The sequence below is a fragment of the Stenella coeruleoalba genome (genome assembly GCF_951394435.1).
Source record: "Stenella coeruleoalba genome assembly, chromosome: 14".
Classification (NCBI taxonomy): domain Eukaryota; kingdom Metazoa; phylum Chordata; class Mammalia; order Artiodactyla; family Delphinidae; genus Stenella; species Stenella coeruleoalba.
In genome coordinates, this window is record NC_137160.1 from 34,605,073 (window position 1) to 34,620,545 (window position 15,473).

A 15,473-nucleotide genomic window follows, 5' to 3' on the forward strand; every position below is an offset into this window, starting at 1 on the left:
GCAATGTTTATAAGTTTTCAAATAGAAGCTGAAAAACACCAATAAAGTTTGGATTTAGCTCAAATGTACCATCAACCTCAGGAAGCTCCCACCCGCCCCTACCCCTTTCTAATGGTCCATTTGTCTTGTCCCCCTGGAAGATCTATAGAGAAAATTACCAGGGCAGAATGTAGATCCAATTGCACATCCTGCTACAGGAGAAACGATTCCTGTTCTCATCACTGGGATCAATAATTTGCTAACACAATATTAGCAAGAGCAACAAGTCCACCAGGTTAAAGGAGTTTTACACTGAATAATGACGGCCTAGGAAAGGGAAAAGCCGAGCGAGTAAATCCTGGCAGCCTTTTACTATTGAGAGAGCACATGCCAGTGAATCAATAGTGGCTCTGGTGAGCCTGGACTGTAAAGATGTTTTATTGTTCTGCCTAAGTACATTGGCAGAGATGCTCCTTTTAATAGCTGTACGCTGGGAGCACTGGGGTTCAGGCCTGCCCTATTAACAAAAGAATTTCCTCCTCCAAAGAATGGATGTCCCTTCTAGGGGAGGGCTGGGGATGAGAAGAATGATAAGAGAAGCCCTAGAGAAAGACTGGAAAGAGACCCAGAGCTAGAAAATGACACTTTACATCAACTGATTTAAAAAAATAATCAAGACACCTTCCACCTAGATGTCTTACTGAGTCATTAGTTACATCTGTATTGCTAGAGACAGAGACTGTTAAAATCGATGTGTTTCTTGGTTGTCCTCTAGGACAAATAAGTCATTTCTTGATAAGAAAATGAAATTTTGGAACAGTGACTTGATTTGTCCAAAATCATCAAATGTGGAAGAGCAGAGGCAGGGATAGAATCCCCAATGTTGTTCACTAGGCTGGAGTGGTCTTCCCACTGCTGCCGGTGGTAATCTACAACTTATGTCCCTTTGGATAGTCTTGTAGTTAAGGAAGGAATCTGTTCATCTAATGTCTGTCTCTGTGCTTTTTAGGCACACAGAGAAATTGTACTTTCTGTCCCCATTGTGGTCAGACAGGACATGGGACAATTTCTGTTAATGAATTGTGAGTAGATGTCCTTCTTAATCTGGAGCAGTTACTTGTTGACTAAATACTTGACCTGAAAACACAGCTAAAAGAAAAGAGACAGAAGAGGTGTCTCTCCCATGGAAAGCTGACAGACTCACAGGAACCCACAATTAATTAAGGGAAAATCAGGCATATAGCTGAGAATATAGGGAAAAAAAATCTTAAAATATGCCTAGGGAAAAACAAGCTATGGGTGTGGTCACATGAAGTTTACTGCAGTTAAATAGATGAGAAAACAACTCAGTTTCTCAGAGAGTTGTATTTACAAAAGAAACATGAGGTTGGACTGAAAACCCCATCAACTGCTTAAGATTTATAGCAATTCTCAGGCTCTCAACCTCTGAGTAATGTAGAATTTCATGGGCCCACTTCAGGTGCTGTGTGTGAATGAAGGAGAAGGGAGGGCCTCCCTAGTGGAGCTGAGGGCCGTGGAGAACAGTGGTGTGAGTGCTCTTCCAGGGGCTAATCAACAAACACAAAGTAGAGCCTGTGATACATCTGCCAGGAAGATTTGAGAATTGCTGCAGAACAGAGACAGCTTTGTGGGTTTGTGGATCATTTCTGTGATTACCTCCTCCCTTTTTCATTAAAAGTTGTGAGACAGTAGAAGCAATTAACTAGGCTTTCAAACACAGAGATTTCCTAATCAAGAGGGCTTCAGGTGGACCTGATTAAGGACTTCCAATATGTAACACCCTGATGTACCATTAATGTCATGTTCCTTAAGTTCCTTAAATGAGACCTTTTGGGTGGTCTCCCTTAAGGAAATAATAAATATATTTTGTTTGAGGAGAGAGTGTGATCTTCTGTTTTGTGAACAGAAGGGTAAACTTTGATTATTATTAATACTGTTTATCAAGTATTTCCATCTCTCTGCCATTTGAGCATATGTTTAAATTATATTTCCTGGATTCTTTGAAGTTGGGTAAGGCCATGTTCCTAGTCAATGAGCTTTGAGCAGCTGTGATGTTTGTTACTTCTGAGCAAGGCCATTTAATTGATAATTCCAAAAGCTCCAGAGCTCTCTTTCCCTTGGCTGTCTTAGAAGTGGTGGCTGCTTAATAGATGGGACACCAAAATGAGGAACTGTAAGGCAGGACCTAGTCAATACATAATAGACCTGTGGATAAGAAAGAATAAACATGCATTGGTAAAAGCCTTTACAATATGAGGATTGTAGCTACATCAGTATAATCTAGCCTATTCTGACTGGTAGAGAATCTCTGTCATCACTTTCTCTTGCATATCTAGTACATGTAAACCAGTGCTGTGCTTGAAGTAGGTGGTTATCATAAAAAGAATAAATAAACACATAAATAAAAGTATAAAAGAAAAATATTTTAAAGGGATTATTATTTTACCTACTTCTCCTTCTAATATTTTTTCTCAACTTTATGTCCTGAGACTGAAAACCTGAATAATTATAGAGACTTGTGCAAACCCTGACATTTTGCAATTAAAAGTGCATAGTTATTCCAATGTTCCTATAATAGTTCATAATTTTCAGAAGATTTTACGATGACCTCGTCAAATGACTCCAGAAGTAGATATTCTCAACCAGCAACCAAAATGGTTTCTATTACTTGCACTGGGTTTTAAAGGGCACTATTAGCTGGAAATATTCCCTCACAGCTCATTATGTCATTTGAATAGTATCCTTAAAAATTATTTCTTCAGGTTGTCTTTTCTAATTTTAGACCAAGCTTATAAAATGGCATCCAGACATTGGCCACTTGATAGGTTTTAGAAATTTAGGGATTCAATTCTTCCCTCACCTTTGGAATTGGATTTACAGGGTCTTCATTTTATGTACATATTTAGAGTTTATTTAATAACTAAAGGACAGTGCTTGAGGATCTACTGTCAGCTTTGAATCCTATGAGCTGGCACTTCCTGGAAAGAGGAACTACAGTTATAAAGGTAATGAGCCTTCATATTGGTAGCCAGAGAAGATTTATGTAAAGTCCTTCTCCTATTTGTTCTTCTAATGTGCCTACATTATGCCATTGCCTGAGAAAAGTCGTTATTTAAAACAGTATTTTCCAAAGTAATCTACTTTCATCAGAGCACACCACCTGCACATTTCAGAAACAGGGAAATTTTAACTATATTCAATAGTACATGGTTTTTCAGAGTCCAGCCAAATGAAATAAGAGTCTGGCAAAAACAACTCTCTTCTCAAATGAATCTCATTGGCAGCATCCAACTCTCAAGTTAATTAATATTGGAGAAGACTTCATGGGGAAATGTTTTCTCTTATCAATCTCTTGTTCTTTATCTGTGGGAATAACTTACTATAAGTGGAGTTGCAAAATGCTACAAACTGTTCTTTAAGTCCACCTAAAAAGGCAGGAACTGATTATTATCATGTGCTAACAAATGGAACAGAGTGAATTTCCCAAGCAAAGATACATCCAATCTTACAGAATAAAAGAAGATTAGAGATGGAGGGAGTTTCAAATACCATCCCATCATTTTGCAGCAAAGGAAACTGAGGTCCAGGTATGCAAAGTACTCAATTTCATAGAGATATTATTATCAGACGAGACACCATTAGTACCAAAAGTTACTGACTCCCTTTCTAATACTTCACTCATCAGAAAGTCCAAGTCACTGACATTCACATGTCTAAAGCAATCAGTAAAAATCATATCATGCTATAACTTTGCTCATCAGCTCTTCCTGCAATAAGTAAGCAAAATGCTAAAATAAATAAATCTAAAGTCATATCTTTATACATATCAACTAAATCACAGCTATTTCTTCCTTTTTATAATTTATTTATTTAATTTATTTATTTTTGGCTGCATTGGGCCTTCATTGCTGCACACGGGCTTTCTTTAGTTGTGGTAAGCAGGGGCTACTCTTTGTTGCAGTGCATGGGCTTCTTACTGCAGTGGCTTCTCTTGTTGTGGAGCACAGACTCTAGGCACTCGTGTTTCAGTAGTTGTAGCACATGGGCTCAGTAGTACCGGCTCGCGAGCTCTAGAGCGCAGGCTCAGTAGTTGTGACGCATGGGCTTACTTGCTCCGTGACATGTGGGATCTTCCCGGACCAGGGCTCGAGCCCATGTCCCCTGCATTGGCAGGCAGATTATTAACCACTGCTCCACCAGGAAAGCCCAATCACAGATCCTTCAATGCCTTCGCTCAATGGTTTTTCAGATGGGTCATTATGCTCCAAGGTTCCTCTAAGGTACCTAATCAATAAGATGGCCATATAATTTATTGCATGAAGTGGTTCACTTTTGAGAGTGAAATAGGTCACTGTGTACAACTTCTCCTGGCCATAGGCATCTGGACAAATCGGTTTATAAAGCCACATTATGCATTGTCTGCCAGAGTAAAGGAGGCTGACTCTGAGCACAGAGGGAACAGTTGGGGGATAGTGTATCTCCATTCTCTGACTCAGAGGAGATCTGCTTTTCCAGCTTATGGAGCTGCAGTGCATAATTTCATTCAAAAAATACATTTTCTGTCATAATAACAAAAAGATTTGAAAACCTCTGTTTTGAATGAAGCACCATCATTTGGGTAACCAACACATTCATAAAATTAACAAGCACCCATCCATTAGTTTTTCATAAAACAAGTCTTCCTTGAATGACATAATGGTCAGAAAATTAGTGATTTACTGGTATCAGTCCACTCTCTTCAGGACTTGTCCTTTTCTTACTCCAAGATTGATAGTACCTCAGACCTACACATTTTGGCTTATCTGGGATGCAAAGTGAGAGCTCAGGACAAAGAAAAGGTCAACCTCCTCCTTACTTCCTTCTTAGTCACATTTAAATCAACAAAAAATATCATCAAAGTAAGAGAAGGATAAGGGGGCAAAAATGGAGTAAGAGTAGTAGGTTTCCAATCTTTAATCATGTAAGCTATTCTTTAAAAAAAATGCTAGAAAGAGCAGGTTATGTTTTGTACCCAGAATGACTTCCTCAAGTGTCTTACTTTCTTTGTGAACTCAGGAGTAGCCTCCATTTTTCTGAAGGAATTGGAAAGAAGAAGAAACATATTATTAAATTTTATTTCCCAGTCTCCCAGGTGAAGGTCAAGAACATAGTGTAAGGTGCTGAAGGACTGGGGATGAGTTTATATTTTGTATTTTAATAAACATCAACACTTTTGAGGGGGAGAATGAGTGTGTTCTCCGAACTTCTGTTAACATGTTTTTCCATCCTTGAAACATTATTTCCTTGCTTCAGTGTACCTTTGATAACCACATGTTCTGAATTCTTCTGAACAATTCTGAGCTTTGTACTTTGGATCCAAAGTACTCTCCAGTTCCATATATCTGTGACTAGCCATCTGAGATTAAATAGGTATCATTTTTTTTCCATTTTTGCTACTCATGTTCATAATTCTAGTCCCTGGAGGTCTTCAGAATAAGTCAAAGTGAAGTGCTTTATAAAATAAGCCAACTTATTTTAATGATGTAAACAACCTGAAAATGCTACTTAAAGACCCCCAAATCTAACTTATTCAATAAGCTTTGTTTTTATCATTTAGAATGTTTCCTCAACTATTTATTCTTCCTTAAACATCCATTAGACAATATAAACAAAATATTTAACTTCCATGTGCCTAGAACTATCCACTTACTGAGGTACAAAAAACAGGTGTGATGCCTAATCTCTAGAAATTAACAAACAAATAATGGAGACTAAATAAACTCAGTAATTATGCCTTGCAATATCCAATTAATTCATGAAATATAAGGTAAACAAATGATTGTCTCAGGAGTTATCAAGAGGAAATCAATGAAGGCAGCAATAAATTGGGAAACCTTTATCTTTGAGGTTATATACCAAAGCTGAACTTCAAAGTTTAACAAAGTTCAGATAAAGAGAGGTTAAGATATGGCAAATACTGCTGGGTATCAACTTAATTATTACTCTCCCCTTCCTTCAAAACAGAATGCAAACTGCCATTTTCAGCCTTATTTCCAGAAAAATAAGCCATAGTTTCCAGTCTTCCTTAATTTTGATGTTGGGAACGAAGGGCATGTGACATAAATGTAACCAACAAGATGTAAATGGAAAATCTATTGGGTAGTTTTGTCTTCCTTGGTATAAATTCTATTGGCTTTTTTATGGCTTTCTTATTCTTGCCTGAAATGCCTAGATGACACTAGAGGTGGAACAGCTAATTTATGATTAGAAGGAGACTACTCAGATAAAAGCTATATTCTTCAGATGGCAGAGAAGGAAATTGAAGTAGCTACATTATGGATCTATTCAAACAACTGTACTAGCCTTAACTTGCACACTTCCAAGGTTCTAGTTGAAGGAGTAAAATAAAACTTCTATTTCATTAAGTCACAGTGTTTGTGTTTGTGTCCCATGCAGCCAAACATGATATTTCACTGCTAACAAGGGGATTAGAATGTTCCAAATGATAATAGAATTGAGCTTTGATATATGGAATATAGAGAAAGGAACTGACCAGAATGAAGCCAAACATTCCTGTGAGGGTCATGTCTGTGGACAGAAAACTATGACATCAATTTTGTTCAAAGAAAGAACTACAGCTGGAACTACCACTCTCCATTTTCAAATGTGTGCTTCGGTCATATTAATGTCTATGATTTACTTCTGCTGAAATAATCTATCCCATGTAAAATCCCAAAGGAGAAAAAATGCACTTCAAAAAATGGTTATTCTTTTCCTTTTCTTGATTTTAACATGTTTATCATGAAAGTCAAAATCCCCCCTCTCCCCCAAAATCTTTATTTTTCTTTTCTGTGAGTTTATTTCTGGGCTCTCTATTTTTAATTCTGTTTTTAATTCCAATATCATATTGTTTTCATTACTACAGCATTGTAATATAGTTTGAAATAAGGGTGCATGATGCCTCCAGCTTTATTCTTCTTTCTCAAGATTGCTTTGGCTATTCAGAACTTTTGTGGTTCCATACAAATTTTTGGATTATTTGTTCTACTTCTGTGAAAAATGTCATTGAAATTTTGATAAGGATTTCATTGAATCTATTGCCTGTGTTAGGTAGTATGGACATTTTAACAATATTAATCCTTCCAATCCATAAGCACACAATATCTTTATATTTATTTATGTCTTCTTCAATTTCTTTCATTAGGGTCTCATTGTTTTCAATATACAGATTTTTTAAATTCTTGGTGAAATTTATTCCTAGATATTCTATTCTTTTTGATACAATTGTCAATTGGATTGTTTTCTTAATTCCTTTTTCTGACAGTTCATTATTAGTGTAGAGAAATGCAAAAGACTCTTTTGTATTGATTTTATATCCTATAACTTTACTGAATTCAGTTATTAGTTTTAACAGGCTTTCAGAGATTCTTTAGAATTTCTATATTTAATATTGTCATCTGAAAATAGTGACAATTTTACTTTTTCCTTTCAAATTTGGATGCCCTTTATTTATTTTTTTCTGCCTAATTCTCTGGTTAGGACTCACAATGCTATGTTGAATAAAAGTGGTGGGCGTGGGCATGCTGGTTCCTGATTTTAGAGGAATAACTCTCAGCTTTTCACCATTGAGTATAATGTTAGCTGTGGGCTTGTCATATATGGCCTTTATTATGTTGAGGTATGTTCTAACTATACCCACTTTGCTTAGATTTTTTTTTTATCATAAATGGATATTGAATTTTGTCAAATGCTTTTTCTGCATCTGTTGGGATGATCATATGATTTTTATCTTTCATTTTGCTGTGGTAGTACCTCACATTGACTGGCTTGTGGTGGCTGAACCATTCTTGCACTTCTGGGATAAATTACACTTGGTCATGGTATATAATCCTTGTAATATGTTGTTGAATTTGTTTTGCTAATATTTTGTTGAGGATTTTGCATTTATGTTCATCAGGGATATTAGCTTGTAATGTTCTTTCCTTGTAGAATATTTGTCTGGTTTTTGTATTAGGGTAATGCTGGCTTCGTAAAATGAGTTTGGAAGAGTTTCATCCTTGTAGGGCGCGGTCAGCTAACTGCCACGCAGCAGGAAGCTGAAGTAAGCTGAATCATCCTTCCTGTGGCCACTGCGCTTGCGCTAAGTATACTAATGAGGTTTTAAAGTAGCGACCTCTCCGATGCTGGCTCACAAGTCGCACCATCGGCGAAAGCCAATCACAGAGCGACACATGTTCTTAATCCCTATATAAGCAGACTGCTATAGGGTTGCGGTGTCTTCCTTCCATCTTTTCTTTAACCAAGCTGTGCTCCAATAAAGTGTGATACGAGAAGAATCTTGCGCGTGGCGACTCGTCATTCTGCTGGTCGGAGGCGGCTCGCCGCATTTGGTGCCGAAACCCGGGAACTTCGCGCCCTGCATGGAGGACCGATTCAGAACTCGACACACGGAGTGAACCGTCGGATCAAGATCCGATCTGGGTGCCATCAAGACTGACGAGAATTGTTGAAGAAAACTTCAGAGAAGATGCTGAGCTGGATGTTCCTGATGATTCTTCCCTTGCTTAGGGCAGAGAATATGACGTTCTGGGGAATTAGCCGGACCTGGCCAGTTCCCATGCCGGTTCACTCTCAGAGCAGAGTTCTTCCAATATTTTATTCCACTAGTTGTGAAATGAATACGGCCTGTACCCAGCCATTGAATTATGACTGGGCACCGTATAATGCCAGTGATTTTATTTTGAATCGAAGTCTTTGTATTAGTTGGAATTCCACAAAGGATTGTATCCTTTTGGCCAGGATAACCTTGACCACTTGGAACAATCCACTTAGAAATAATTTGGTTCCATTGAATATGTTGAATGAAGCTTTGAGCAAGATAACTCAAGGCCACACTTCAGGTTCAGGTATAGGGAATTCCAGTGAAAATGAGATGAATATTACCACTTTAGTTTTGGAACATACAGGGATAGTTCCTTTAAGAAATAATGCTTCTGATAAAACAAGTGCCAACAGGACTGTTGTCGCCCCCTATTGTGAGCCAGTCACATCAACACCCCCAGTCTTTACCCCTTGTCAGGGGGGAACTTATGCTAAGTATGAACTTAGTTCAGGCTTTCAATTTTCCCCTGATTTAAAGTCCTATATGGGAGGAAAGGAAAAAGGAAATGATACTAATGAGACAAAAGGAAATGATAGTACAAAGTGGTATTTTGAAGGATGGCCATTTTATTCTTGGTTATTAGTTAATGAGGCAGGAGTAGGCATGGATATTTCTGCTTTGGCCACTTTACAGATGCCCTGAATAGGAGTGCAGAGATTGGAGAATTCCTAAAGGGAAACTGGTCTCAAGAAGCTGAACGGATGATATTTAAGCAAAAGATTCAGATTATGCAACTGAATGCTACCAAGCTGGAACCCGTTACCTTTGGAGATTTTACCTCTTGGCTCTCTTCTGCCTTTTCCTTCTTTAAAGAGTGGGTAGGGGTGGGGATCTTTGGGCTCTGCTGTATATTTGGGATTATAATATGTCTCTGGTTGGTCTGTCGCATGCGCGTCAGGGCACATCGAGATAAGGTCCTACTCACTCAAGCACTTTTGGCTGTTAGTGAAGGTGATTCTCCCGCAGCCTGGATCTCCGTCCTAAACAATTCGAATGGATTGCCCTTGCACGGAGAGGCCCTGTTGCCATTGCACCTCTATAGGGAATCAAAACTTATTCTGAGTCAGCCTTTGCACCCTGCAGCCCTTGTTGGCATTGCACGCAGGAAGGTGTCTCAGACATGCCAACGGAAGGCTGCCCTCGAACAGTGAGCACATCATGAGGTGAACACTTGTACGGGCTACATTCTGCTTGGTGATTCTAGTAAATAAAAAAGGGGGAGATGTAGGGCGCGGTCAGCTAACTGCCACGCAGCAGGAAGCTGAAGTAAGCTGAATCATCCTTCCTGTGGCCACTGCGCTTGCGCTAAGTATACTAATGAGGTTTTAAAGTAGCGACCTATCCGATGCTGGCTCACAAGTCGCACCATCGGCGAAAGCCAATCACAGAGCGACACATGTTCTTAATCCCTATATAAGCAGACTGCTATAGGATTGCGGTGTCTTCCTTCCATCTTTTCTTTAACCAAGCTGTGCTCCAATAAAGTGTGATACGAGAAGAATCTTGCGTGTGGCGACTCGTCATTCTGCTGGTCGGAGGCGGCTCGCCGCACATCCTCTTTTATTTTTTTAGACAAATCTGAGAAGGAATGCTATTAAATTTTCTTTGAATGTTTGATAGAATTTGTCAGTGAAGCAGTCAGTTCATAGGCTTTAATTTTTATAGTAATGCAAAATATGTCTATTTCCAAACAAACAAAAAAGAGAGGAACACAGATTAAAAATGAAAATCCTTCTCACACCTTTCCCATCTGTCCCTGCCCCTTAAACAGGTCTCTTCTTTGAATAGGAAAGCAGTATTGTAAATTAGTTGCTTGTGCTTCTGGATATTTTTATTTTACATATACAGGAACATATATAGATATGTTCACATAAATAGATATTATTGCAAAATGTATTTTTGTTAATTTTTTGTATGTTTGCCTATTTAATATTAATAGAATCAATTTACTCGTATACTTTTTTTTAATGTTTTAAACTTAATTTACCTTGGAAATCTCCATTTTAGTTTGCATATCTACCTCTCTCTTTTTAGTGACTGAATCATATTTCATAGTCTATTAGTTAGGACAGGCCTGGTTATGCTATATTAACAAACAGTCTTAGTGACTTAGAATAGCAAAGCTCTATTTCATAGCCATGATACATTACCATCTTCACTGAGTGATCTGCTCCATGATACCCTTGCTCTGAGACTGAGGCTAAAAGAGGAAATGCTATCTGGAATGTTTCATGTCATTGTGACATGGGAAGAGAACATGGATATTCACACATTGTTTCTTGAAATCTTCCACTCAGAAGTGACAGATTGCTACCACTTATATTTACTTAGTCAATGCAGACACATGACCATGCTTAACTTCAAGGGGGTGGAGAAATTTCCACATTTCTACCATGTGTCCAGAGGAAAGTAAACTGAAAATATTTATTCATTCTTTGACTGCTACGGCTTTTCTCTTACTTGTAAAACACAGTGGATTTTACATCACCAGAAACTACTTTCAATTCAGTGTTCAGTAACCCCTGAAAACTCTGGGAATTTCTCTTTTCCTCAGTTCAGAGTTATCCTGGTCAATGGTCATAGGTCTCTTAAGGGAAAGCTAAGGAATAGTTTTATGGTTGTGGCAGAATTTTCTCAAGGAGACTATCTATCTCCTCATTTAAAGGTTTCTAGATCAGCAAATAAACTTAGGACTTGACATTGAATAAGAGGCTGTAAGTCTATTATGGAAAGATGATGTTATTCATGACCTAGGGATGCTCACTTATGTAGATAAAATATGAATTCAAAGGGCTGTCCTTTTATTTTGGTCCTAGAAACACCACAATCAAGTAATCTCATCGAAAGATATCTGTGTTTTACCCATTTTGAGTTCTATTCTAGCCCTACTTTTCATTACAGGAGCAGAACCCACCTTGTCTCTGCAACTTTTCTGCTGCCATTGGACTCTGAATTTCAGAGTTTAGGAAATCAGGAAGTTTGTTTCAGTGGTGACATCTCTATCTAACAGCTGTGACTTTCAGAGGCCAGCCTCTGAAGAGCTATTTAGAGGTGCTTGTGTCCTCCTCACCAATGTGTTTTTCAATGTTGTGATAAAAGGTATGTGCTCTGGGTCTTTCCCAGGTATGTATTTAAAGGATAAATAAGCACAGCACTTGTAATGAATCCAATCCAACACTCCTCTCCATGAGCATTTAAGTTCCTTTACTACAGTATAAAAAGGAAGTTCGGGCATCTCAACAGTACTTAATTTAGAGATTATGAGTCCAGGTTTTAGAAAACCAATTAAGCAAAATGTTTGAAAACCTCACATTACTTAGGCTAAGTTACTGAATCCAGAATCTCTGGTTAGTGCACCCATATTGATACATTCAATCCAATCCATTTTGGAGTTTCATCATCCTTGGTCTTACACACTTAGGGTCAATCCCCACACATATTTAGCAAGGTTCTGACAATATAAATAAATCTTTCAATGCTTTCCATGTGAACGGTGCTTCTTTCTGGGTCAGACTTTGTATGTATTTTAAAACAGTGAGTTAGAGGTTTACTCAACTGTTGAAAGAGCTGGGTGATTGAGCATCAGGGAAGCTGGTGTAAATAGTACTAGTTTTCAGCACTACAGTGGTGGTTATAAGTTTGTCGGGAAGCCATAATCATGTCTAGTGGGCTCTACCAGGGACTGAGTCAAGTTAGCAGCATGATAGCATAAGATCTAATAGGTCTTGATAAGAACTGACACATCATTGCAAGGTTATTTCCTTAGCTCTGAATACTAAATATCTTCAGAAAAAAAAAGTGGGGAACCCACCTCAGACAGGAAAGAGCAAGCTGCTTTGCTGGCAAAATATGCAACCCTGTGGAATTTTGGGTTTCTAAGTACTCATACTCACTGGAATCTCTCCAAATGTCCCAATTCCAATTCTCAGGACTCTGTATTTATCACTGCTGTACTTTTGACTTAAGAGGTATGGTATAGCTTTGACTTCAACATATGCTGTAACTCAGCCATCAGTAGAAGAACTTTGAGTGTGATGTTCAGAAACATTAATCTTGAAGTTGTAAGAAACAAGAGAACATTTCAGATCAAAGAAAGAATTTCTCTGCTTTTCTGACCATGCCTTGGCCTGATAATTCAAATCCCCATGTTTGTCACGTTCTTTCTGCAAACTTTCCAATGCAGTCTGTTCCACAGTCTTCTTGATCATATGTAGTCATATTTCCATTAAAATGTTCTATTCCAGTAGCAACTTGGTACCCAATGTCTTGCCCTACAGACACTTGACTCCAGACAGCTATCCACAATAATGGAAATTGATTCATCATTGTCTTCAATTGACCACCAGGGTCACATTTTACACAGGCAAATAGGCACCACTGATTTATATCTAATCTGATCAAAGCATCTATTACTGAGTTTCATCTTTGAGATTCTGTTTCCAAGAAAACAGTTTCCCATATTACATACTGTGTAAGTCAGAAGCTATTTAGTTCTTGCAATTATTATTCTTTTGGTGCAGATAACTGGAGTTTCACACAACCTTTGGATGAGTTGGGGGATTGAATGTCAAGGAAGTTGTTGCCAATAATATAAATTTGCAACATCAAAATGATGATTCCCAAGGATTTACTGGGAAGACATAGGTACATATAAAAACTCTAGGAAGCCTCTGCTTAGTTACACACATTGGGCCAGATTTTGCTCATTTGAAATTACATAAGATATTACCAGTTTTCACTTCACAAATGATTTTCCAATGTATATTCTCCCAATAACCATATGAGTTTTTATTTTCTTACAATTTTACCAAAAAATATATTATTTTTTATATATGTGCCCGTATCATAGGAGTAAAATAGTATCTCAGTTTTAAAAACCCACTTTCCAACCATTTGAATAAATTTCTATTTTCTAACCAAGAAAAATCTGTAGTGTTAGTTGCATTTTTCTATCTATTTAGACACTTTTAGAATCCTTCATAACAGCCATTGCTGTGGATAACTTTCTCGTGGGTTTAGGATCTAATCTTAGACAGCATCTGAGAAAGCAGATAGAAAATGGAGAGAGACATATGCATTTTCATTTTTGATGATTGGTTTGGTGCCAGCTCCATGAGTTGAACACCATCCACCGTCACCATTGCCAGTTACATACATAAAATATCATGTAGGCAATGGATTTGAAAGGACCTGCCAAGTACAATGCTGAAAACCCTAGAGATATTGATTTTACAGTTTCTGCAGTGATTCTACATCATGCTCCTTTACTTTCTGGCAATCTTTATAACTTTTACACTGACATAAATTGCCATAAAATAAGCACCCAGTACACCCCTCCCCTTCCTCCTCTAGAAATGGTTAAGGACGCTCCATTATTCTATTAACATGTTTGACCATTAATTCAGCTGATCTCCCTGGGAATGACTAGGTGACTTTAAACTTGGAGGGCAATTTGTACTGCCCAGCAGATTTATTATTATCCTCTCTAGTGGAGAGCACATGAATTCATCTAAACATTTATATTCCTTAGTGTGCTGCTATTTTTCTTTTTATGTTTTTTAAAGTAGATTTAGTGGCAGAATATTAGCAGCTGAGGATACCAGAGTGGTTGTCTACACAGTGAGGCAGGCAGTTCAGCTCTCTGAATGTGGCCTCAGACCCTGAGACTTTCCCTTGGCTGTAGTGAGGGAAAGTCATATGGAAAATGGGGAAGGCAGTACAGTGTTCCCTAATTGATCAGAAATTAGCCAGTCTTTAGATGAATGAAAGGGCTGTAGGCCATAAAGATGATTACACAGATTAAACTGTTGCTACCTTAAAATACTGCTGCATTAGTTTTCTGTTCCTTCTCTAACACATTACCACAAACTTCATGTCTTAAAACAGCACACATTTATAATCTACAGTTCTGTAAGTGAGAGTTCCTGTATAGGTTTCACTGGGTTAAAATCAAAGTGTCAACAGAATTGTGATTCATTCTGGAAACTCTAGGGGAGAATCCAATTCCTTGCCTTTCCTTCTGGAGCCATCTGCATTACTTGGCTTGTGGCTTGCTTCCTACATTTTCAAAGTCACTAATAGTGACTTGAGTCTTTTTCACATTGTATTTCTCTGATTCTTTTTTCTGCATCTTCATCTTTCACTTTAAAGACTCGTGATTAGATTGTGCCCACTAGTTTAATCCAGGATAATCCCCCCTTATCAAGGTGAACAACCTTAATTGTATCTACAACTTTAATTCCCTTTCATGTAAGATAAGATATTCACAGGTTCTGAGGATTAGAATGTGGACATCTTTGGGACCGTCATTCTGCCTACTATATCTGGTAAAATGATATTGGTCTTTAACTGATTACAAATAACAATATAAGACTGGGTACTTTACTGATCCTTATGAGTCACCCTAGAGTTCACAAAACTAAAGGAAATAGAACATGCTAAATTAGAATTTTTTCACACTAAGAAGTAGGCAAAATGTCAATCGGTTTTTGCAATGAGGCCAAAATAATTCAATGGGGCAAGAATAAGTCTTTTCAGCAAGTGGTACTAGGACAACTGGACATCCACATGCAAAAGAAGTTGAACCCTTTCCTTAGACCAAACACACACACACACACACATTCAAAACAGGTCATAGACTTAAATATAAGAACTAAAGCTATAAAGGTATTATAAGAAAACATAGGAGTAAATCAATTAAGTAATGAATTAAGTAATTTATTCTTGCATATAATACCAAAATCATAAGCAACAATAGAAAAAGTAGTAGATAAATCATATTATACCAAAATTGCAATCTTTGTGCTACAAATAACACCATCAATAAATTGAA